We start from the raw sequence: 24,814 nt of genomic DNA, 5'->3' as shown, positions 1-24,814 counted from the left end.
ACTGACACATTACACTGACATGACACATACACTGACACGACACATACACTGACACATCACACTGGCATGACACATACACAGACACATCACAATGACATGACACATACACAGACACATCACACTGACATGACACATACACAGACACATCACACTGACATGACACATACACAGACACATTACACTGACATGACACATACACTGACACATTACACTGACATGACACATACACTGACACGACACATACACTGACACATCACACTGGCATGACACATACACTGACACATTACACTGACATGACACATACACTGACACATTACACTGACATGACACATACACAGACACATCACACTGACATGACACATACACAGACACATCACACTGACATGACACATACACAGACACATCACACTGACATGACACATACACAAACACATCACACTGGCATGACACATACACAGACACATCACACTGACATGACACATACACAGACACATCACACTGACATGACACATACACAGACACACCACACTGGCATGACACTGACACACATCACACTGACCTACCTGACTCCTACTTCCTGCATTACTCACACACAAACCCCCTCCATACAGCTCAATGGATCCATCCTCCTCCTTACCTCTGCTCTTTGATGCTGCCTTCAGCGACCATCATCCCACCGGGCCTCTCCGACTCCTCCGCACTGCCAGCGCCGTCCACCCGCTCCGCCGGGGCCACGCCAGCGCCATCCATCCGCTCCGCCGGGGCCACACCAGCGCCGTCCACCCGCTCCGCCGGGGCCACACCAGCGCCATCCATCCGCTCCGCCTCCATCATATCCCCGCCGGGACCAGGCCAGCGCCGTCAACCCCGCTCCATGATGTCCCCGCCGGGCAGGAGGTCAGCTGACCGACCTCTCGAAGCTCCCATCTCCGCCGAGCCCCGCCCCTCCGCTGCACTCACACAGACACACAGCACAGCTCCAGAGGGACAGGCTGGAGCAAAGGAGTCCCGGAGCGGCGCTGTGAGATGAGTACGGTGGGGCGCTCAGCGGGAAACATGGGGGATTGGTGGCGCCGGTGGAACACCACAGGGGGGGCGAGAGAGCAGAAGAGGAGCTCACACTGGGCAGAGGCCGTAGTTGCGCCCTAGGTGGTAGTGCGCCCTAGGCGGCTGCCTACTTCGCCTAGTGGTAGCGCCGGCCCTGCTCTGAGATCAAATGAGATTTGGCTCTTTCAGGGTGATGCAGCCATAGTAGATTTTTTCAGGCACGCTCAACCCTCTTGACAAATGCCAAGATGGTCACCTTAGGAAACAAACAAAAAAAACAAGTCAACACCAACAACATAAAAAGAAGCCTACCGCACCTAGTATTTCCAGGCGGTCTCCCATCCAGGTATTAACAAGGCGCGACCCTTTCTAGCTTTTGAGATCAGCAGAGATTGGGCGCTTTCAGGGGGATGTGCCCATAGGCAATCTCTTTGGGCACTCTCATCCCTCTTGAAAAATGCCAAGATAGTCACCCTGGGAAACAAGCGAAAAAAAACAGGTCAACGCCAACAACATAAAAAGAAGAATACGGCACCTGGTATTCCAAGGCCGTCTCCCATTCAAGTACTAACTAGGCCCAACCCTTCTTAGCCTCTGAGATCAGAAGAGATAGGGTGCTTTCAGGGTGATGTGGCTGTAAGCGATCTCTTTAGGCACTCTCAACCCTCTTGACAAATGCCAAGATGATCCCTTTGGGAAACAAGCGAAAAAAACAGGTCAACACCAACAACATAAAAAGAAGCCTGCGGCATCTGGAAAACCCAGGCGGTCTCCCATCCAGGTACAAACCAGGCCCAACCCTGCTTAGCCTCTGAGACCAAACGAGATTGGGCGCTTTCAGGGTGTTGTGCCCATAGGCAATTTCTTTGTGCACTCTCAACCCTCTTGACACATGCCAAGATGGTCACCTTGGGAAACAAGGGAAAAAAAACAGGTCAACGCGACAACATAATGAGAAGCCTACGGCACCTGGTATTCCCAAGCTTTCTCCCATCCAGGTACTAACCAGGCCCATCGCTGCTTAGCCTCCGGGATCAGATGAGATTAGGCTCTTTCAGGGTGATTTGGCTGTAGGCACTCTCTTTGGGCACTCTGAAGCCTCTTGACAAAGGCCAAGATGGTCACCTTGGGAAACAAGCTAAAAAAAACAGGTCAAAGCCAACAACATAAAAAGAAGCCTACGGCATCCAGTATTCCCAGGCGATCTCCCAATCAAGACACTAACCAGACCAGATCCTTCTATGGCACCTGGTCTTCCCAGGCAGTCTCCCATCCAGGTACTAACCAGGCCTGACGCTGCTTAGCCTCTGAAATCAGACGAGATCGGGTGCTTTCAGGTTGATGTGGCCGTAAGCGTTCTCTTCAAGACACGCCTAACCCTCTTGACAAACGCCAAATGGTCGCCTTGAGAACAACAGACAAAGCCAACAACATAAAAGGAAGCCTATGGGCTTACAGCGGACCTTAAAAGATGGGACCCACTAGCTCTGTCATGGTTCGGACGCTGTAATGTGTTGAAGATGAACGCGTTGCCACGACTTCTGTATCTACTACAAGCCTTACCTATCAAAATACCCCAGACTTTCTTTCATTCGGTTCGCTCAATCTTTATCAAGTTCCTCTGGCGCGGAAAACATATGCGTATTGGTAGGGCAATGCTATTGCGACCGAAATTGCGGGGAGGTATTGGCTTCCCGCACCCTGCTCTATATTACACAGCGAGGCACATGACACCGGTGGTTGACTGGTGCCGGTGTTCTGCCATATACTGTCCGGCCATGATATAGTGTCCGCTGTGTACTCCGAAGCTGAACGGCTCCTGCGCGGTGAGTGGAGGTGGTAGCCCCACCATCCAAGCGGACATAGGGTTGTGAATATTAGCCACTTCCCGACCAGCGCACGACGATGTACGTCGACAGCATGGCACGGGCAGGCATATTGGCGTACATGTACGTCCATGCTCCCGCGCTGGTCGGGACCCCCGTGAGTCCGGTCGCGGGACCCGCGGACTCGATCGCCGCGGGCATCCCCGCGATCGTCTCACGGAGCGGCGGAAGTGAGGAAATGCTGTATAAACAACATTTTCTCATTCTGCCTAGCAACTAGTGACGCTGATCTCTGCTCCATGTGATTGGAGCAGAGAACAGTGTACACTAAATGAAAGCCCAACCCCCCCACAGTTAGTAACACTCCCCTAGGAACACTTAACCCCTACACTGCCACTCACTGGTTAACCCTTTCACTGCCAGTGTCATTTACACAGGAATCACTGCATTTATATAGCAGTGATTACTGTATAAATGACAATGGTCCCAAAAATGTGTCAAAAATGTCCGATGGGTCCCCGACAATGTCGCAGTCACAATAAAAATCGCAGATCGCCGCCATTACTAGTAAAAATAAAATAATAAAAAAATATTAATAAAAATGCTATAAAACTATCCCTATTTTGTAAACGCTATAACTTTTGCGCAAACCAATCAATAATCGCTTATTGCGATTTTTTTTACCAAAAATATGTAGACGAATACGTATTGGCCTAAATTGAGGGAAAAAAATGTTTTTTTATATATTTTTGGGGGATATTTATTATAACAAAAAGTAAAAAATAATGGGTTTTTTTCAAAATTGTCGCTCTATTTTTGTTTATAGCGCAAAAAATAAAAACCGCAGGGGTGATCAAATACCACCAAAAGAAAGCTCTATTTGTGGGAAAAAAAGGACGTTAATTTTGTTTGAGAGCCACGTCGCACGACCGCGCAATTGTCAGTTAAAGCGACGCAGTGCCGAATCACAAAAAGTGGTCTGGTCTTTGACCAGCAAATTGGTCCGGTCTGAAAGTGGTTAGAGGGCCCCTCGCAGGCGAGCTTCGCTCGCCACGCTTCGGGCTTGGCTTCGCTGCGCTCGGCTCTTTTATATTCTTACTCTATGTCCACTTGGATAGTGGGGATAGAACCTGTACTCAGTGCGCAGGTGCCGTTCATGCTCGCAATTTTTGAAATCTGTGTTGCTGTGTACTGCGCATGCGCAGTACACAGCGGACACTATCCGATGGGGGACCATATGTGATAAGACACCGGCATGGGGAACTGAAGCTATGGGTCAAGCTAGAGCAGGAGATGGCGCGGGTTCCACTGGCTGGTCTGCCTTGGGCGGGGAGGCTATTGGAGCCCTGTGTGACTACTCACCCATTAATTGGCCCCTCGCTCGCCGAGATGGATAGTTTTTTTCACCTTTCCCACCTGACTGTCTGACCAGGCCTTTACCAGGCAAGCCCCGAAAGGGCTTCTGAGAGCAGCCCTATTTCTTGGACCCACAGGCTTGATTCCCATGGGAACCATACTGCTAGAGCAAGTACCTGTTGCATTGGATAGCTGGAGAGCTAGACAGCTAATCCATTTCCTCGGATCACTACCTAACCATTCGTTCTTCTCTAGACAATTCCACCCCTTCAAGGAACTTTGCCTGGATGATGGCCCAATTCATGGTTCCCTCTCTAGGTCCTACCTAATCCTGACAGATGCACAATCCTCCACGGATCCACCCTTCCTAGCTAAATGGAAAAGGGACTTACAAACTACATTCTCCAAACCACAGAAGGACAGAATACTCTTTTTCGCCCATAAGTCGTCACTCTGCAGTAAATATCAGGAGATCTCATATAAGCTGATCACATGCTGGTATCGTACACCGGTGGTGTTGGCCAAAATATTCCCCGGTCAATCTGACCGCTGCTGTCGCTGTGGGCAACAGGCTGGCACCATTCTCCACATTTTCTGGGAATGCCCTAAATTACAAACATTCGGGCAGCCTGTCCTGAGACTCATCCACAAGTTCACAGACATTTCCTTAGCCAATGATCCCGCAGCAGTTCTTCTCAATCTAACTCCTATGTCGATAAAGCGTTATCATAAGTCCTTACTTAAACATCTCCTCAAGGCAGCTAGGGCCTGCATCCCAAGTCAGTGGAAAGAGCAATCTGCTCCAATGGTGACCCAGTGGTTCGCAAGGGTTAATGATATTGAACGAATGGAAGACCTGACTGCCACAATGAGGGATAAAACGGAGGAGCATGGGAACAGATGGTTCTACTGGACCCAGTTTCGCTTTTCGGAAGAATACCTCCGCGAGACATAGTAAGCTCATGGTGATCGTTGGAGATCGCTGTTCCAAACGTTGGACAGCTGATGAGCTGGTGAGCCGAGGGCGTCTCTTGCTCCCTGGGAGGGGACCCCATCCTATCCACTCTACCCACGACACCCCCTTACCCCTTCTTTTCCTTTTCTGCCATTTCCTTCCCCAATCTTCTCTTTCCCCTTCTCCCTCCTTTCAGTTCTACTATTTCCCTTCTTAACTCAAAAAAGGGAAAAGAAAATGGTATGTTCCGACCCCATTTGACTACTACACAATACTCTTCCTCTATCTATGGATATCTAAACTCTTCGAAGGTAGCAGGGCTAGTATCAATAATATTTTAAGTGGTAGAGGATCCCAACGAGATGGAGCTTTAATCTCATCTTGATATGACCGCAAAGCTGTACACGTGCTATTCTCCTTGGACTTCTTACCATTGGCTCTGATATCCATGCAATATGATCGTTTGTTTGTAACTATTTGTATCACACATTCTGTGAAGTTGCCTTTGCATTGTATGTCGCATACTACTAAATAAAAAAAAAAAAAAAAAAAAAGCCTATGGCATCTGGTATTTCCAGGCGGTCTCCCATCCAGGTACTAACCAGGCCCGACACTGTTTAGCATCCGAGATCAGACGAGATTGGGCGCTTTCAGGGTGATGGGGCCGTAGGTGATCTCTTTGGGCACTCTCAACCCTCTTGACAAACGCCAAGATGGTCACCTTGGGAAACAAGTGAAAAAAAAACCAGGTCAAGGCCAACAACATAAAAAGAAGCCTACAGCACCTAGTATTCCCAGGTGGTCTCCAATCCAGGTACTAGCAAGGCCCAACCCTGTTTAGCTTCTGAGATCAGAGGAGATCGGGCGCTTTCAGGGTTATGTGCCCATAGGCAATCTCTTTGGGCATTCTCAACCCTCTTGACAAATGCCAAGATAGTCACCTTGAGATACAAGCGAAAAAAAACAGGTCAATGTCAACAACATAAAAAGAAGAATACGGCACCTGGTATTCCAACGCCATCTCCCATCCAGCTACTAACTAGGCCCAACCCTTCTTAGCCTCAGAGAAGAGAAGAGATAGGGCTCTTTCAGGGTGATGCTGCTGTAAGCGATCTCTTTGGGCACTCTCATCCCTCTTGACAAATGCCAAGATGGTCACCTTGGGAAACAAGCGAAAAAAGAAAACGAATCAACGCCAACAACATAAAAAGAAGCCTACAATAACTGGTATTCCCAGGTGGTCTCCCATCCAGGTACTAACCAGGCCCGACTCTTCTTAGCCTCCAAAGTCAGACGAGATTGGGTGCTTTCAGAGTGATGTGGCCATAGGCAATCTCTTCAGGCACTCTCAACCCTCTTGACAAACACCAAGATGGTCACTTTGGGAAACAAGCGGAAAAAAAACAGGTCAACGCCAACAACATAAAAAGAAGTCTACGACACCTGGTATTCCCAGGCGGTCTCCCCTCCAGGTACTAACAAGGCCTGACTCTTCTTAGCTTCCAACATCAAACGTGATCGGGTGCTTTCAGGGTGATGTGCCTGTAGGCAATCTCTTCAGGCACTTTCAACCCTCTTGACAAACGCCAAGATGGTCACCTTGGGAAACAAGCAAAAAAATAAAAATAAGTCGGAAGCTAGAGACAATACGGCCCGAGTCCTCAATTTAATCCATGCGGCGCATGTACAGGGAAGGCCCTTGCTTATGTTGTCAACGGACGTGGAGAAGGCCTTTGACAGGGTGGCCTGGCACTTTATGCAGGCCACCCTGAAACATATAGGTCTAATATATATATATATATCCAATGCAACAGGTACTTGCTCTAGCAGTATGGTCCCCATGGGAATCAAGCCCGTGGGTCCAAGAAATAGGGCTTCTCTCAGAAGCCCTTTCGGGGCTTGCCTGGTAAAGGCCTGGTCAGACAGGCCCGGAGGGAATCTAGGATGTCCAATAATTGGGGTCATAGGAGAAGGGAAGTTAGTCAGGTGGGAAAGGTGAAAAAAACTATCCATCTCGGCGAGCGAGGGGCCAATTAACGGGTGAGTAGTCACACAGGGCTCCAATGGCCTCCCCGCCCAAGGCAGACCAGCCAGTGGAACCCGCACCATCTCCTGCTCTAGCTTGACCCATAGCTTCAGTTCCCCATGCCGGTGTCTTATCACATATGGTCCCCCATCGGATAGTGTCCGCTGTGTACTGCGCATGCGCAGCGAGGCCAAGCCCGAAGCGTGGCGAGCGAAGCTCGCCTGCGAGGGGCCCTCTAATATTCACAACCCTATGTCCACTTGGATGGTGGGGCTACCACCTCCACTCACCACGCATGAAAATCTCCGAAGCTTCGTCTGCTCCGTACTGCGCATGCGCAGTACGGCGCAGACACTATATCATGGCCGGACAGTATATGGCAGAACACCGGCACCAGTCAACACCGGTGTCATGTGCGTCGCTGTGTAATATAGAGCAGGGTCCGGGAAGCCAATACCTCCCCGCAATTTCGGTCGCAATAGCATTGCCCTACCAATACGCATATGTTTTCCACGCCAGAGGAACTTGATAAAGATTGAGCGAACCGCATGAAAGAAAGTCTGGGGTATTTTGATAGGTAAGGCTTGTAGTAGATACAGAAGTCGTGGCAACGCGTTCATCTTCAACACATTACAGCGTCCGAACCATGACAGAGCTAGTGGGTCCCATCTTTTAGGGTCCACTGTAAGCCCATAGGCTTCTTTTTATGTTGTTGGCTTTGACCTGTTTTTTTTGCTTGTTTCTCAAGGCGACCATCTTGCCATTTGTCAAGAGGGTTGGGCGTGTCTTGAAGAGAACGCTTACGGCCACATCAACCTGAAAGCACCCGATCTCGTCTGATTTCAGAGGCTAAGCAGCGTCAGGCCTGGTTAGTACCTGGATGGGAGACTGCCTGGGAAGACCAGGTGCCATAGAAGGATCTGGTCTGGTTAGTGTCTTGATTGGGAGATCGCCTGGGAATACTGGATGCCGTAGGCTTCTTTTTATGTTGTTGGCTTTGACCTGTTTTTTTTAGCTTGTTTCCCAAGGTGACCATCTTGGCCTTTGTCAAGAGGCTTCAGAGTACCCAAAGAGAGTGCCTACGGCCAAATCACCCTGAAAGAGCCCAATCTCATCTGATCTCGAAGGCTAAGCAGCGATGGGCCTGGTTAGTTCCTGGATGGGAGACAGCTTGGGAATACCAGGTGCCATAGGCTTCTCATTATGTTGTCGGCGTTGACCTGTTTTATTTTCCCTTGTTTCCCAAGGTGACCATCTTGGCATGTGTCAAGAGGGTTGAGAGTGCACAAAGAAATTGCCTACGAGCACAACAACCTGAAAGCGCCCAATCTCGCTTGGTCTCAGAGGCTAAGCAGGGTTGGGCCTGGTTTGTACCTGGATGGGAGACCGCCTGGGTTTTCCAGATGCCGCAGGCTTCTTTTTATGTTGTTGGTGTTGACCTGTTTTTTTCGCTTGTTTCCCAAAGTGATCATCTTGCCATTTGTCAAGAGGGTTGAGAGTGCCTAAAGAGATCGCTTACAGCCACATCACCCTGAAAGCACCCTATCTCTTCTGATCTCAGAGGCTAAGAAGGGTTGGGCCTAGTTAGTACTTGAATGGGAGACGGCCTTGGAATACCAGGTGCCGTATTCTTCTTTTTATGTTGTTGGCGTTGACCTGTTTTTTTTCGCTTGTTTCCCAGGGTTTTGGCATTTTTCAAGAGGGATGAGAGTGCCCAAAGAGATTGCCTATGGACACATCACCCTGAAAGCGCCCAATCTCCGCTGATCTCAGAGGCTAGAAAGGGTCGCGCCTTGTTAATACCTGGATGGGAGACCGCGTGGAAATACTAGGTGCGGTAGGCTTCTTTTTATGTTGTTGGCATTGACTTGTTTTTTTTGTTTGTTTCCCAAGGTGACCATCTTGGCGTTTGTCAAGAGGGTTGAGCGTGCCTGAAAAAATCTACTATGGCTGCATCACCCTGAAAGAGCCAAATCTCATTTGATCTCAGAGGCTAAGCAGGTTTGGGACCTGGTTAGTACGTGGATGGGAGACCGCCTGGGATTTCTCGATGCCATAGGCTTTTTTTTTAAGTTGTTGGCATTGACTTATTTTTTATTTTTTGTTTTATTCTTTTACTAAGTATAAGTAGAACAACACAAATGTAACAGTCAACCATACAGCATGACCCAGGGTCACAATTACATGGTAACAAAAAATAGGCAGCCAAATAACTCTGGGTTCTCAGAGGGGAGTCCTAGAGTTTCATGCAGAAAAGAGAGAAACCCCACCTCCGACATGTAGTACAGTATAACTAATGCAGCTCCGTTCGGACAAATTTAATCATGGAGAACAACTGGGACCACAGCGAGCCAGCTTATCATGACCTACGTGAACCAGAGTAAAATATGAGCCGGTCGTGTCCAGAACCCTGGGGTTCTTCTGGGTCCCAAAGGCTAGTAAGGAGACAAGGCATAGTCAAAAGGGAGGACGGGGGAAGAAGAGAGTGCAAAGACGGAGAGAGAGGAGGGGGGGGATGGCGGCGGGGAAAAATAGAAAAATAAAGACAAAAAGGGAGGGGGGGGGAATGCCACCCAGGGCAGACATGGCCTACGTAGGTAAACGTTAAATGTTCAGTCGTTTTCTGGGACAGGGGCGCTGCTCACCTCCCGAATGTAGTCTCAAGTACCAGTAAAATACCTCCAGGGCCTCCATGTAACACTAAATGCCTCTTCAGTGTTGTGAAGGGTGGCGGTCAATTCTTTCATCCGGAGAATATGATTGACTTTGGAATACCACAGCACCTTGGATGGGGGCTGAGGCTGCCTCCACAGTGTGGGAATGCAGACCCGGGCGGCGTTCAGGAGTTGCATCGTGAGGGTTTTTTTGTATTTTCGAACAGGCTGTTCGGTCAAGTGTAGAAGGCACGCTGCTGGGTTGTCTGCGATATCTACATTTCTGAGAGTTTTTATCGTCCCGGTCACCTCCACCCAAAAGTTCCTCAAGGCCGGGCATGCCCAGAAAATGTGTCCCATGGTCCCCGTATCTGAATTGCACCTCCAACAAACATCTGGGATCGATCTATTCATTTTATTCAGAAGGTATGGGACTCTATACCAGCGTGAGACTATCTTGTATCCTGATTCTTGATATTGGTTTGCGATGGAAGCTTTATGTACTAATGTCAGGATCTTCCCTAACTGTTGTGGGGTAAATGTGTTGCCAAATGCAAACTCCCATTTGTGGATAAATGGTGGGGTCGACTCTTCCTCCTGACTACTTAATATGTTGTACAGGAGGGAGAGGGTGTGTCGCACAGGTTCCTTTTTGTGACAGATGACTCATAGGGCGTCAGGTCTCTAGGAGTGTAGGGGGCCCTTTGTATGGCCAGAAGAAAGTGACGAAGTTGATAAGCATTAAACAATTCAAGCGGAGGGTCAGAAAGCTCGGCGACAGTTTGCGTGGTCGGGAGCCCTCCCGAGGGCCACACCTCTCCCAGACGCTGTTTCCCCACCACTGTCAACTGTCGCAGTTTATTGTTGGTAAATCCCGGTGGGAAGTCTGGATTACCTATAACCGGAGTCATTGGTGACGGCAGGGGAGCAATGTGTGTGCAGCGGAACAACCTCCGCACAACAGCCAACGTAGCTCCCACTACGGGGTGATCTCTGAGGTCTTTTGGTAGGGAGGACAGGAGCCACGGGGAGCTCAATAGGGGAATGGATCCATCCTCAATCTCCATCTCCACCCACTGCTTGTGTGGGCCATTACAATGCCAATCAACGACTCTCGCTAGCAGAGTCGCTCTGTTGTATTGTCTCAGATCTGGGAGACCCAGACCCTCCCTGTCCTTTGGTCTGGCAAGCAATTGCAAACGGGCTCTGGGCGGTTTGCGTGCCCAAATAAAGTCCCGGAGCAGCAGCTGCAGTTGTCTGAAAAAAATTGGGGGTAACCGGATCGGTAATGTCTGGAACAAGTATAAGATCCGCGGGAGGGCCGTCATTTTGAATGCATTACAGCGCCCGAACCGGGTCAGTGTTAAAGCATGCCAGTTTCCCAAATCAGATTTCAGTCTATTCAGGAGAGGGACAAAATTAAGCGGGTACAATTGCGCCAAATCCGCTGCGATGTCAACGCCCAGGTAACGTATAGATTTTTCAGCTCAGTAGAATGGAAAAGCGGAGCGTAGCCTCCTGGCCTCACCATCCGGGACCGATATATTCAATACAGCCGACGGTGCAATTGATTTTATAGTTTGATAGGCTGCCGTATCGCCGGAGAGCCGCGAGTATATTGGGAAGTGAAATGTGTGGATTGGAGACGAAAAAAATTAGATCGTCAGCGCATGCCGCAATTTTGTGGTGTGCCGAGGGTTTGGATATGCCAGTAATATTCGGGTCATTCCGAACGTGACACATAAGTGGTTCCAGTGTCAGAATAAAAATTAGGGGAGACAGAGTACACCCCTGCCTCGTCCCATTAGTGATGGGGAAAGAGTCCGAGCACTCTGAAAGCACCCAATCTCATCTGATCTTGGAGGCTAAGAAGAGTCAGGCCTGGTTAGTACCTGGATGGGAGACCACCTGGGAATACCAGTTATTGTAGGCTTCTTTTTATGTTGTTGGCCTTGATTCGTTTTGTTTTGTTTTCGCTTGTTTCCCAAGGTGACCATCTTGGCATTTGTCAAGAGGGTTGAGAGTGCCCAAAGAGTTCGCTTACAGCAGCATCACCCTGAAAGAGCCCTATCTCTTCGCATCTCTGAGGCTAAGAAGGGTTGGGCCTAGTTAGTCCCTGGATGGGAGATGGCTTTGGAATACCAGGTGCCGTAGTCTTCTTTTTATGTTGTTGACATTGACCTGTTTTTTTTTCGCTTGTTTCCCAAGGTGACTATCTTGGCATTTGTCAAGAGGGTTGAGAGTGCCCAAAGAGATTGCCTATGGGCACATAAGCCTGAAAGCGCCCGATCTCCTCTGATCTCAGAGGCTAAACAGGGTCGGGCCTTGCTAGTACCTGGATTGGAGACCACCTGGGAATACTAGGTGCTGAAGGCTTATTTTTATGTTGTTGGCGTTGACTTGTTTTTTTTTTTTTTTTGTTTACCAAGGTGACCATCTTGGTGTTTGTCAAGAGGGTTGAGAGTGCTTGAAGAGCTCGCCTATGGCCACATAACCCTGAAAGCAACAGATCTCGTCTGATCTCAGAGACTAAACAGGGTCGGGCCTTGTTAATACCTGGATGGGAGACCACCTGGGAATACTAGGTGCTGTAGACTTCTTCTCATGTTGTTGGCGTTGACTTGATTTTTTTGTTTGTTTCCCAAGGTGACCATATTGGCGTTAGTCAAGGTTGAGAGTGCCTGAAGAAATCTCCTACGGCCACACCACCCTAAAAGAGCCCAATCTCATCTGATCTCAGAGGCTAAGCAGGGTTGGGACCAGTTTAGTACCTGGATGGGAGACCGCCTGGGATTTCCAGATGCCGTAGGCATCTTTTTATGTTGTGGCCATTGACCTATTTTTTTCCGCTTGTTTCCAAGGTGACCATCTTGGTGTTTGTCAAGAGAGTTGAGAGTGCCTGAAGATATCGGCTACGGCCACATCACCCTGAATCTGTTCCATCTCGTCTGATCTTGGAGGCTAAGCAGACCAGCAGGCCTGGTTAATGCCTGTATGGGAAACCGCCTGGGAATACCAGGTGTCGTAGGCTTCTTTTTTTTTTTCAAATATAATTTTTTCTCCAAATAGGGGAAGACGGTCCCCCGAGTACATAATGCAACAGAGAAATACAGAGCAAAAAGCAGCTGAACAATACTTGATACAGGTATATTCGCAACTGTGAGTCTGCCTTCCATCAATCACAATGATTCGAGGCACGGATAAAGTACTGTACCAAGATCCAGGGTCACACAAACCCCCAGGTCCCTCCGGCATAATCCATCCAGAGGGGGGTGTGGGGCCGTCATTCCCAATTTTCCACTCTTTCCAAAAGAGAGAGGGGGTGGAGGGGGTGAGAGATAGGGGAGGTAGGCAGAAAAGAGAAGGGTTGAAAGATCAGAAAAGGAGAAGAGGGGACGAGACACGATGGCAGCCACTGTCCAAGGGGCCAGTCAAGGAAAGCTCAGAGCACTAAGGCGATAGCAGGCGACATCCTTCCAGCGAGAATATAAAGGTATTCCAGATGTCTCAGGTTTGTTTAAAAAATTCTTGTATACCTTGTGATGTGAGGATCAAGTCCTCCATTTTTTTTAATGTCCTCTATTTTCCTAAGCCAGTGGGTAATGAAAGGGGGGGAACATTTTTTCCAATAGAGAGGGATGCAGGATTTCGCCGCATTTATCACATGCCGTAAAATAGATTTTTTTGTACTTCTTAAAGGGGAGGGCCACCCTGAAAAACAAAAAAATGTTAAAAATTACAAAAAATCTAAAAAAAAAAAAAATGAAAAAAATTTTTTTTTTTACTTACCAGAAATGCCTGTTGCTAGGCACTTTCTCCTAATCTTCCTCTTCCTCCTCCGCGGAGATCTTCTGTCTTCTGTCTTCGTCGCGGCGTCTTCTGGGTAATGAGTCGCGCTGTGTTCTGGGAACTGTGTGTTCCAGAACACAGCGCGTCCCATTCAGAAAGCGCTGCGGGACTCGCGCATGCGCAGTAGCTGCGGGACTCGCGCATGCGCAGTAGGAAACGGGCAGTGAAGCCATAAGGCTCCGCTGCCTGTTTCCCTTACAAGGGATGGCGGCGCCGGGACCCGAGAGCCGAGGGACGGGTCGGCCTCGGGCGGCCGACATCGCGGGCGCCCTGGACAGGTGAGTGTGTTTATTAAGTCAGCAGCTGCAGTGTTTGCAGCTGCTGACTTTTTTTTTTTTTTTTTTTTTTTTTTATAACCGGCCCTCCACTTTAATGGGAATCTGTGAATGGTGCAAGAGAAAGAATGCAGCCTCTTCCTGGATGGAGAAGTCTGTGAATTTTTGTGTTATGCATCGGATCTCTGTCCAGAAGTCCACCAAGCTGAGGCAGGACCAAAAAATGTGCAGCAACGTGCCCTCTTCTTCTCCACACCTCCAGCATATGTTCGAAACATTTCTGCAGCTTTGATGGTGTCAAATACCACCTGGTGAGAAGTTTAAAATTCGTCTCCTGTATCTTCGTGCACAGCGACATTTTGAGAGCCAAAGTGATAATGCGTTGTCTCTGTGCTGGGGAAAATTAGCAATTAAGGTCCTTTTCCCAGTTGGACAGACAGGTTAAGTGTGGGTAATCTGTTTGAGAGAGAATGTGGGCCAAAGGGCCTTCGCTCCTGCATAGAGTCTCAAACTCCGACTGAGGGCGGGCGAACGTTTGAGGATTGGGGATGGAATGGAGAAAATGATGTAGTTGCGCCGCTCTCCAAAAAGGCAGTTGGAAAAGCCCTGTCGGATCTGTTAGGGTTGAGAAAGAAGGCCATTTTCCATCAATGACGAATTTAGACGCATTGTCTAGGTTGGAATTTCTAAGTGGGTCCCCAGTTCAAAGGTTGGATGGCCACGTATAGGGAATAGGGGGGAAGTCAAAGACGTGAGTGTGTTTTGGGTAGCGATCAGGTGACTGACTTTCAACTAAGCCCCTATAGTGGGATGTGACATAAATTCTGTGGGGGAATACTTATAACACCACATGGCGCTTCTTAGCGGAATTCGGGAGTGAGCTTAGAAAGTTTGTTTCGATTCCAGTCCAATACATGCCCCAGATGGGAGGCCAGGTAGTAGCGTCGCAAGTTAGGGAGAACAAACCCTCCCTGTTGTTTAGACAATGTCAGCTGTGACCGCTTAAGTCTGGGATTTTTGTGGGCCCAGTTAAAATGAGTGAGCAAGGATTGAGCTTGCTTAAAAAACAGGACTGGAATCTGGATCGGGAGAGCTTGGAAAAGATAAGTAAATTTAGGGAGTATGTTCATTTTAATGAGATTGCATCTGCTGAACCAGGAATGGAGGCCAGAATGCCACCCGTGAAGCAAACTGCGGATCTTAGTGACAAGGGGTGGGGGGAAGTTCAACATAAACGTACGCGCGATGTCCGGTGGAATGTAAGTACGTGAGTATATCTTACTTATCCATGCCAGCATCCGTTCACTCAGACCTATATGGCGAAGGACCGAGAACATTAATGTCCATTTGACCCGATCAAAAGCCTTCTCGGCATCAGTACTCATGAAAAGACAAGGGGTCCCAGATGACTTTGCTTTACGGATCAGGGTAAGCACCTTAGTGGTGTTGTCCCTATCTTCCCTGGTGGGAATAAAACCTAACTGGTCAATATGTATAAGGGACTACAAGTAATGTGCCAATCACGTGGCGAGGAGTTAGAGAATAGTTTTAGGACCGAATTTTGGAGGGAAATGGGTCTGTAGCTCCCACATAGGCCTGGGTCCTTGCCCTCCTTAGTTATCAACGAGATGTGGGCTCTAAGGGTATCCTCAGGAAAATAAATTCACCAAGCGCAGGCCGAGAATAGGGAGGAAGGTCTTAAAGTATTGTGCGGTATATCCGTCAGGGCCCGGAGCCTTACCCACCTTCGGAGGTCCCACGGCCGTCTGGACTTCTTCCAGTTTGATCGGGTCCTCCAAGTACTCCCGTGATTCCGATGAGAGGGTTGGTAGACCAGAACCGGTTACATATCTGTCTATATTGTCCTGTCCAGACCCTGAATCGGGCAGGTTGTAGAGATCAGAGTAACATTTTTCAAAGACTTCGACTATTTGGGTTGGGGTAGAGGCCCTCTGGCCATTCTCATCTATCAACTGTGGTATGTAAGAGCCAAATTTCAACTCCTTTACCGACCTGGCTAAGATTTTTCTGCATGTGTCCTCTGATTCCTACGTCAGTTTACGACAAAACTGGAGTGCCGCTTTCGCTTTATAATGGAGTAGGACAGCAATATGGGTATGGAGTGTCCCCAATTCAATCTCTAAGGTCCGTAAGGGGGTATGTTTATGTTTCGCTTACACAGAGGCAAGTTCACGAAACAGATTAGCAAGCTGTTCCTTCCGTGTTCGTTTGATGCGCGCCCCGTGCCTGATAAGTACCCTGCGGAGTACTGACTTGTGAGCCTCCCAAATTATCCCCGGGTCACAGTCCTGCTTTAGTTTTCTTGGAAATAAAGGTCCAATTCCCTGGTCACATCTGCTAAAACTTACGGTATCTGGAGGAGGCTCTCATTAAGGTGCCAGAATAGAGACCTAGGTGAGGGGTAGGGAGCGAGGAGCAAGAGGCAGAAGTGTCAACCGATGGCGAAAGGGGACATTAAAGTCCCCACCTAATATCAATTGGCCCTCCCGAAAGTCACATAATCTGTGCAGGGTAGTTCTGAGGAACGTGTCTTGGTGATCATTGGGAGCGTACACAGTGGCAAATGTAAAAAGGCGCTCTCCAATGTGGCCCCTAAGAAAAAGATATTGGCCCCCAGGGTCCACCAGAGAATCCTGGAGAACCCAGGGGAGCCTGCTAGAGATCAGAATGGAGAGGAGGGGTTAGTAGAGTGGTAGACCTTAGGGAAGGATCTCGACCATAGAAAGGGGAGGCTAGTATTTTTAAAATGTGTTTCTTGTATAAAGGCCACATCAGTACAGGATGTGTTCAGTTCTCACAGGAGGATCCACCATTTTTCAGGGGAGTTCAGTCCCTTAACGTTTAGAGAGGTGACCTTGACTGAGTCTGCCATCGCTCCTCGGGGAGGGGGAGGGGGACATCAGAGAAAAGCAAAGAAAGTTGAACCAAGGTAGGTTTTGGGTAGGTAATGCATGGCGGGAACTAAGGGGGAGAAAGGAAGGGCAAATGGAAGGAAAGGTAAAGGGAAAAAGAGGCCGGGCACCTCAACCCCAGGGGGAGAGGGAAATTAAGGGTTGTCCGCACTCAACAGTACAGGAAGGGTATACTAAAACAGCACAATTATGCTATAGCGCTTACCAGATGTACACTGGGTTTAAAGCGCTGTCCTACTTGGGTTATTGGGTAGACAGGTCGGAGAGGGAGCCCCCGAATCCTAGTCCCCCCAGTCCCGGCAGTGGTAAATGTCACGTCTGATACCGGTATGCAAATAAAAGACAATCAGTAACATCAAAGAAACAAAAAACAATAGTATAACCAAAACAGAGGTAGAGCATATAACTGTCAGCACTGAGGGGTCTCCTCGGCTCGCCCTAAACATAGGCATGCACGAGGGAGCCCGTCACAACAGAAAAGGCATCACAGAATGGGATCCACCACCCCCCGTCCCATACCCCTAAAGTACATGCAGTCCCCGGACAAATGCATTTCTCCCTTTGGCAGATTGTCCTCTCCTTACCCCCCTCTCCCCCGTCCACGCCCCGGGGGGAAAAGGGGCAGGGAAGGGGGGAAAGGGGGAGTGTAAGGGGGGAAAGGGGGAGTGGAAGGGGGAAAGGGGGAGGGAAAGGAGGGAAGGGAAGGGTGGGAAGGGGGGGGTGGGAAGGGGGGGGAGGGAGGGGGAAACAGGGGAGAGGGGACAAACATGCAGAAATGTCAAGTCCTTTAGCGCACTCCCACCAGCAAACACCCGGACCCCATAAATTTCAACTCCTCCCCTCCATGGTCACCACATCAAGATGAAAGAGGAGCAGCCCTGGTCGGTGCATGGAAAATCCGGCAGGCAAGGGGCTGGGGCCACCATCCCTCCATCCAACGGGAGACTTCACCTGAGCAGCAGTCCTGGGGCCCGCCAATTAGTGTCTCTCCTGCATCGCCATCGGGGGCTGTGTAGAGCATCCAGAGGGAGGCTGGGACCGCCCAAACAGTAAGGGGTAAATCCTCCAGGGGGGTCCAGAGTCACCCTGGAGGGAAGCAGTGTCTCGTACCAATAGGCTCAATAAATAAGTCATCCAGGGTCCCCGAAAGCTGCAGAAGGCAATGTCAGCAAAGAGTAGGTGGGAGTCAGAGGGGGGGACAAGGGGCGCATCCAGGGGGAGGGGACACATATGCGGGAATGTCAAGCCCTTCCAGTACAGCGCATTAGGTATCACTCAGACCCCCCAAAGTGCAACTCCCCCATCTAAGGTCAAGACTCCAGAAGGGAAGATGAGCCGCCCTGGTCTGTACATGAAAGAACCTGCTGCCAAGGGGTTGGGGCCATCATCCCTTCCTCCAATGGGAGATGGCACCGGAATGAAAGCCCCGTGTCCTGTCAAGTGGTGCCCCTCTGACAATGTCGTTGTGGTATATGTGGAGCATCCAGGGAGAGGCAGGGACCACCCAAAAAGTGAGGGGTAAAGCCTCCAAGGGGGACCGGTGTCAGACAGGAGGATAGCGGTGTCTTGTACAAGTTGGTTAATTAGACAAGTCATTCAGTGTGTTCCTGTGAGCAGCGGAAAGAAAGGTCGGTAAGGATTATGAATGGGTGGGGGCCAGGGAGTGCATAAAACTGCCACCAGATGACCGGGGCAGAGAGGGCAAGGGGATGAAACTCAGATCTGGTAGGTGGGGGCGGGGGTGAGGAGTGTCCCTCATATTACTCACGTTGGCCATACCTTGAAGCTGAGCGCTCTGCATACCCAGGACGTTCTTCTGTATAATCTAGCCTATCTGTATACATTAGCCTGTCTTTTGTACACATTAGTCGGTCCTCTGTATACACTAGTCTGTCTGTATACACTAGTGTATACAGATAAGCTAGATTATACAGAAGAACGTCCTGGGTATGCAGAGATGGAGGCTAGAGTGTATACAGACGGACTAGTGTATACAGAAGACCGGCTAGTTTATATAGGGAGGCTAATGTGTGCAAAAGACAGGCTAGTGTATACAAATAGGCTAGATTATAGAGAAGAACATCTTGGGTATGCAGAGAGAGAGGCTGGGTTACAAAGAGAGGCTGGTGTATGCAGACTTGCTAGTGTATACAGACGGACTAGTGTATAGAGAGGCTTGGGTATACAGAGAGCTAATGTATAAAGAGCAGCTAGTGTATACAAAAGACATCCAATGGTATACAGAGAGACTCGTGTATGCCGAAGACCGGCTAGTTTATACAGAGAGGCTAAAGTGTACAAAACACAGGCTAGATTATACAGAAGAACGTCCTGGGTATGCAGAGATGGAGGCTAGGGTATACAGAGAGAGAGACTGGGTTACACAGAGAGGCAGGAGTATGCAGACTTGCTAGTGTATACAGATGGACTAGTGTATACAGTAGACCGGCTAGTTTACACAGAGAGGCTAATCTGTACAAAAGACAGGCTAGTGTATACAGATAGGCTAGATTATACAGAAGAAGGTCCTGGTTTATGCAAGAGATGGAGGCTAGGGTATGCAGAGAGAGAGGCTTGGTTACACAGACTTGCTAGTGTATACAGACGGACTAGTGTATACAGAGGACCGGCTAGTTTATACAGAGAGTCTAATGTGTACAAAAGACAGGCAATTGTATACAGATAGGCTAGATTATACAGAAGAACGTCCTGGGTATGCAGAGATGGAGGCTAAGGTATACAGAGAGAGAGAGGCTAGAGTACGCATACTTGCTAGTGTATACAGATGGACTAGTGTATACAGAGGACCGGCTAGTTTATACAGAGAGGCTAATGTGTACAAAAGACAGGCTAGTGTATACAAATAGGCTAGATTATAGAGAAGAACGTCTTGGGTATGCAGAGATGGAGGCTGGGTTACACAGAGAGGCTAGTGTATGCAAGCTTGCTAGTGTATACAGACGGACTAGTGTATACAACCAGCTAGTTTATACAGGGAGGCTAATGTCTACAGAAGACCGGCTAGTGTATACACATAGGCTAGATTATAGAGAAGAACGTCCTGGGTATGCAGAGATGGAGGCTAAGGTATACAGAGAGAGAAGTTGAGTTACAAAGAGAGGCTAGTGTATGCAGACTTGCTAGTGTATACCGGTGGACTAGTGTATACAGAGAGGCTTGGGTATACAGAGAGCTAATGTATAAAGAGATGCTAGTGTATACAAAAGACAACCAATAGTAGACAGTGAGGCTCGTGTATACAGAAGACCGGCTACAGAGAAGCTAATTTGTACAAAAGACAGGCTAGTGTATACAGATAGGCTAGATTATACAGAGGAAGGTCCTGGGTATGCAGAGATGTAGGCTAGGGAATCCAGAGAGAGACTGTGTTACACAGAGAGGCTAGAGTATGCAGAAGACCGGCTATTTTTTTTACAGATAGACTTGTGTATACAGAAGACAGTCTGGGGAATTCAGTGAGGCTAGTGTATGCAGAGAGGCTGGGACACCGAGACTATTGTAAAAAGAAGGCAGGCTAGTGTATATAGATTACGGGCACCTGTATACAGAAGACAGAGAGGCTAGTCTATATTGAGTGGCTAGTGTACACAGAGAGATTCATGTATACAGAAAAGCTAGCGTGTAAAGAAAACAGGACTTTATTTTTTGCTAATGCAACTACTTCTGAAACATGTAAAATGCTTTTTTCATATTTTGGTGCTGTTACAAAGTGGTGTGTTGTCAGTGGTGATATCAATGTGACAGTTAATGTGGAGAACTACAACTATTCAAAATAGAGCAAAAGAGTGCTAAAGTTTATTTTGTTAAGTCATTGACTGATAGACGTTGAGTAATTGGCCATTATTGGTTTGGCAGTACATGGTTTATTTTGATGTAAGATAGTTTTATTCTCTACTTATAGCCGAGTTTTACACGACTTTATTATTAGCATTATTCGCATTATTCATATATATTATGCAGAGTGTAAGTATTGCAGTGAGACGATATTGCTTTTAAAAGATTTGTATTATTATACATAGCATTGTTAGCAGACCAATAGGACAATTTACATGGCTTAATATTGCAGAGCGTAATTTATCAGGAAAGAGATCCAAAGCGTTAGTTGCAGTAGTTTCATAAAACTGAGAAATCGTTGCATTACTCTAAATTTAAAAGTTGTTCCGGTAGCACTGAAAAGACGATATTAGATGAGTGATCTACACATTTCGTTTACTATTTCACTATACCGGCTAAATGTTAATATGTTAATATGTGCTGCGTGTAAGGTAGAAATTAGATGGTTTAGTGTGAGCTGGTTTACCAGGATTTAGAGATAGTAATCTGTTTATACTAGTAATAAATATAGCAAAATAACTATAACGAGTTTAAGTGGAAATACGTGAAATAACAGCAACAACGTGTGTAGGTTTTTATCAATCAAGTTAATTACGTGTCAGCAGCTAAATATTCTGCAATAGCAGAGATTAAGTATTGCAGTCGAAATGAGATCGGAAGCGATAGTTGCAGTAGCTCCAAAAAAACTGAGAAATCATTTCATTACTCTAAATGTAAAAGTTATCCCGAGCAATTAAACTGTTCACGGTAGCATTGCATTACTCTTAATATGTGCAGCGTGTAAAGAAGCAATAAGATGGTTTTGTATTATCCTAAAATTAGCAGTATACGTAATAAAGGTGAGTAGGTAACCTGGATTTAGACATAGCAAACTCTATAATCTAATTTAGCCAAATTAGAAAGGATAATATTGAGACAGTATATACAGGTCGAGTTTAACTGGAAATACACAAAATATCTAGCTTACCTTTACATTGTTCAATAGAGCATTGCAAAGTAATACCAAGGCAGAATGTCGGAATAGCAATAAGATGAGATGATTGCTGTAATCATGAAATATCAGCAACGCCTAGGTTTCTATCGGATGAGAAAGTATAATAACTGGCAAAGTATGACATGGCAAAGAGACAAATTGCATTAGAGATGTGAGATGGACATGAAATGTCAATCCCCATTGGTTACTTACATGTAAACGCGGCTACATACAGCAAAGTGTGAGCTAAGCAGCTAAAGGGTATTTAAGAGTAAATTGACGTAGCTTGAAAATTCCAACGTGTAAATCGTTCCATTAATTATGTTACGCACGAAGACGGCTTACACTGACTGTTTTCCGTTTCCACTGGTCATCGGCATAATGTTTCAGTAACCATGAACATTAATAGTGATAGACAGCTTACATTAGGATGTATGCATGATGTGAATGTAAAATGAATGTAAAATAGTTGCATTATGTGTTATTAATGTAATCAAACTGTATTGCTATGCTTTGCTACTGCAACCACTTCTCAATCAAGTAAACCGTCCCACTGCTTTTCTCACATTTTGCCGCTGTTAAAAAATGTGTTGCAAGTGTTATGTGTTACAAATGGTTATCAGTGTGACAGTTAATGTGGAGAAGAAGTAATACACAAAATAGAGTCAGAAAGAGAATCCTATTGCATAGAGGTAGCGAGAGATGGTTGCATTAATCTTAATGTGCAGTGTGTAAAAGGTTTTAAAAAGATGGTTTTGTGTGACTTTTGCTTTAACGTAAAATGCTGTAGACATTATAACTTGTTACAATGATTTAGAGATAGTAATCTCTATAAAATAATAATAATAAGTATAGCAAAACAAATTACGAAAATTTTGAGGCAGTATGTATAGGTCGAGATATAGTGAATACACAAAAGGGATCAAGGGATAGTAGCAAAGTCAAGGGATAAATGCAAAGGTACTCTATTTAACAGTAAATTGACGTAGCTTGCAAATTCCAACGTGTAAATCGTTCCATTAATTTTGCTGCGCACGAAGACGGCTTTCACTGACTGTTTTCCGTTTCCACTGGAAAGAGAATCCTATTGCATAGAGGTAGCGAGAGATGGTTGCATTACTCTTAATGTGTAAAGGTTTTAAAAAGATGGTTTTGTGTGAATTTTGCTTTAACGTAAAATTAGCTGTAGACATTATAACTATGGTTAGGTTTACAATGATTTAGAGTTAGTAATCTCTATAATATAATAATAAGTATAGCAAAACAAATTAGGAAAATATTGAGGCATTATATATAGGTCGAGATAAAGTGAATACACAAAAGGGATCAAGGGATAGTTGCAAAGTCAAGGGATAAATGCAAAGGTACTCTATTTAACAGTAAATTGACGTAGCTTGCAAATTCCAACGTGTAAATCGTTCCACTAATTTTGTTACGCACGAAGACGGCTTACACTGACTGTTTTCCGTTTCCACTGGAAAGAGAATCCTATTGCATAGAGGTAGCGAGAGATGGTTGCATATGGCAGAAAGACGGCTTATACTGCTTTTCTCACATTTTGCTGCGGTAAAAAGAAATGTTTTGTCACTGTGTTTTAACTGTGACAGATAAGGTGGAGAAAAAGAAGTAATACAGAAAATAGAGTCAAACAGTGGAAACGTTTATTTGTCATGACAGCTGATACTGGTTGAGCAATAAAACTGTTTTATTAAGATGTAAGACTAGTTTTATTCTCTACATATAGGCTTTTCAAAGAGTTGTATAATATAGGCGACCAATAGGACATTTAAATGGCTTAATATTGTAGGGAGGAAGTATCGCTGTTCAAAGGTAAGAGATTGAAAGCTTAGCTTGAAAATGGCCGAGAAATAGTTGCGTTAGTCTAAATTTAAAGGATATGCCGGTACCAATGAGAAAGCTTATATTAGACTAGTTGATCTTTGCATTACACAATCCTATTATTATTATTATTATTATTAAGATCATAGTGCAGAGAGATACTCAGTTAATGTCAGAGATACTCGGTCAATGTCAGAAAAGCAATAAAACTGTTTACATCGTTAGAGAGCGATAGTTACATTACTCTTAGTATGTGCAGCATGTCTGGTAGCAAAGGGATGGTTTTGTGAACATTTTGCATTAAGGTACAATTAGAGGTAGAACTCATGGAAGTGAATAGATTTAAGCGGATTTTGAGATAGTACTCTCCATTTCTAATAAGAAATAAAGAAAAATAAGTCAGGATGGTGTGTCAGGACTGTCACATAATCACAGTCCCGGTACAAATATGCAAAATAGAGCAAAAGAGTACATGGTTTATTTTGATGTATGATAGTTTTATTGCATGCTTGATGTGGATGATTAAAATCGTGTAGTGATCTATATTTAGCATAAGAATGAAAAGGCATAACATGGCAATGAGACAAACTCCATTAGAGATGTGAGCTAGATGAAATGATGAAATGTCTCTGTATAGCCCAGATTGTCTTCTGTTATCACTTAGCCTACCCTCTAAATTCTCTAGCCTCTCTATATACACCAGCATGTTTACACTAGCCGGTCTTCTGCATACAATAGCCTGTCTTCGATATACACTAGCCTATGTTCTGAATACACTAGCCCGTCTTCTGTCTTCTGTATGCCCTAGCCTGTCTTCTGTATACATTAGTCTCTCTGTATAAACTAGCATCTCTGTATACCCCAAACTGTCTTCTATAAAAACTTGTCTCTCTTTATAGCCTGTCTAGCCTTTCTTCTGTACACACTAGCTTCTCTGTATACACTAACCAGGCTTCTATATACAATAGCTTCACTCTATGCACTAGCCTCTCTGTATAATCTAGCCTCTCTATATACCCTAGGTAGTGTTCTGCATCTCCGTAGTGGTAGCCTCTCCGTAGAAGCCAGCCTTTATTCTGTATTCACTAGCCTTTCTTCTGTATGCTGTAGTCTTCTATATATACTAGCTTCTCTGTACACCCTTGCATCTCTGTAATACACTAAACCCTCTGTATACCACAGCTTGTCTTCTGTATACACTAGACTGTAAACACTAGATAGAATAC

The 24,814-nt window shown here is 46.5% G+C and overlaps 6 pseudogenes; 3 read left to right on the top strand and 3 right to left on the bottom strand.

Annotated features, from left to right (window-relative positions):
* Positions 1–5,737: 5,737 nt before the first annotated feature.
* Positions 5,738–5,856, bottom strand: LOC143936658 (5S ribosomal RNA; annotated as a pseudogene).
* Positions 5,857–5,957: 101 nt separating this feature from the next.
* LOC143936361 (5S ribosomal RNA) lies at positions 5,958–6,076 on the bottom strand (annotated as a pseudogene).
* Positions 6,077–6,396: 320 nt separating this feature from the next.
* Positions 6,397–6,515, bottom strand: LOC143937428 (5S ribosomal RNA; annotated as a pseudogene).
* A 1,772-nt stretch (positions 6,516–8,287) lies between these two features.
* LOC143936892 (5S ribosomal RNA) lies at positions 8,288–8,406 on the top strand (annotated as a pseudogene).
* A 3,936-nt stretch (positions 8,407–12,342) lies between these two features.
* On the top strand, positions 12,343–12,461 carry LOC143936940 (5S ribosomal RNA; annotated as a pseudogene).
* A 95-nt stretch (positions 12,462–12,556) lies between these two features.
* On the top strand, positions 12,557–12,676 carry LOC143937083 (5S ribosomal RNA; annotated as a pseudogene).
* Positions 12,677–24,814: the final 12,138 nt, after the last annotated feature.

Source organism: Lithobates pipiens, unplaced genomic scaffold (genome assembly GCF_037356315.1).
Source record: "Lithobates pipiens isolate NorthernLeopardFrog02 unplaced genomic scaffold, aLitPip1_a1.2 Scaffold_28, whole genome shotgun sequence".
NCBI classification, from domain to species: Eukaryota; Metazoa; Chordata; class Amphibia; order Anura; family Ranidae; genus Lithobates; species Lithobates pipiens.
This window is presented reverse-complemented; position numbering and strand designations above follow the sequence as displayed.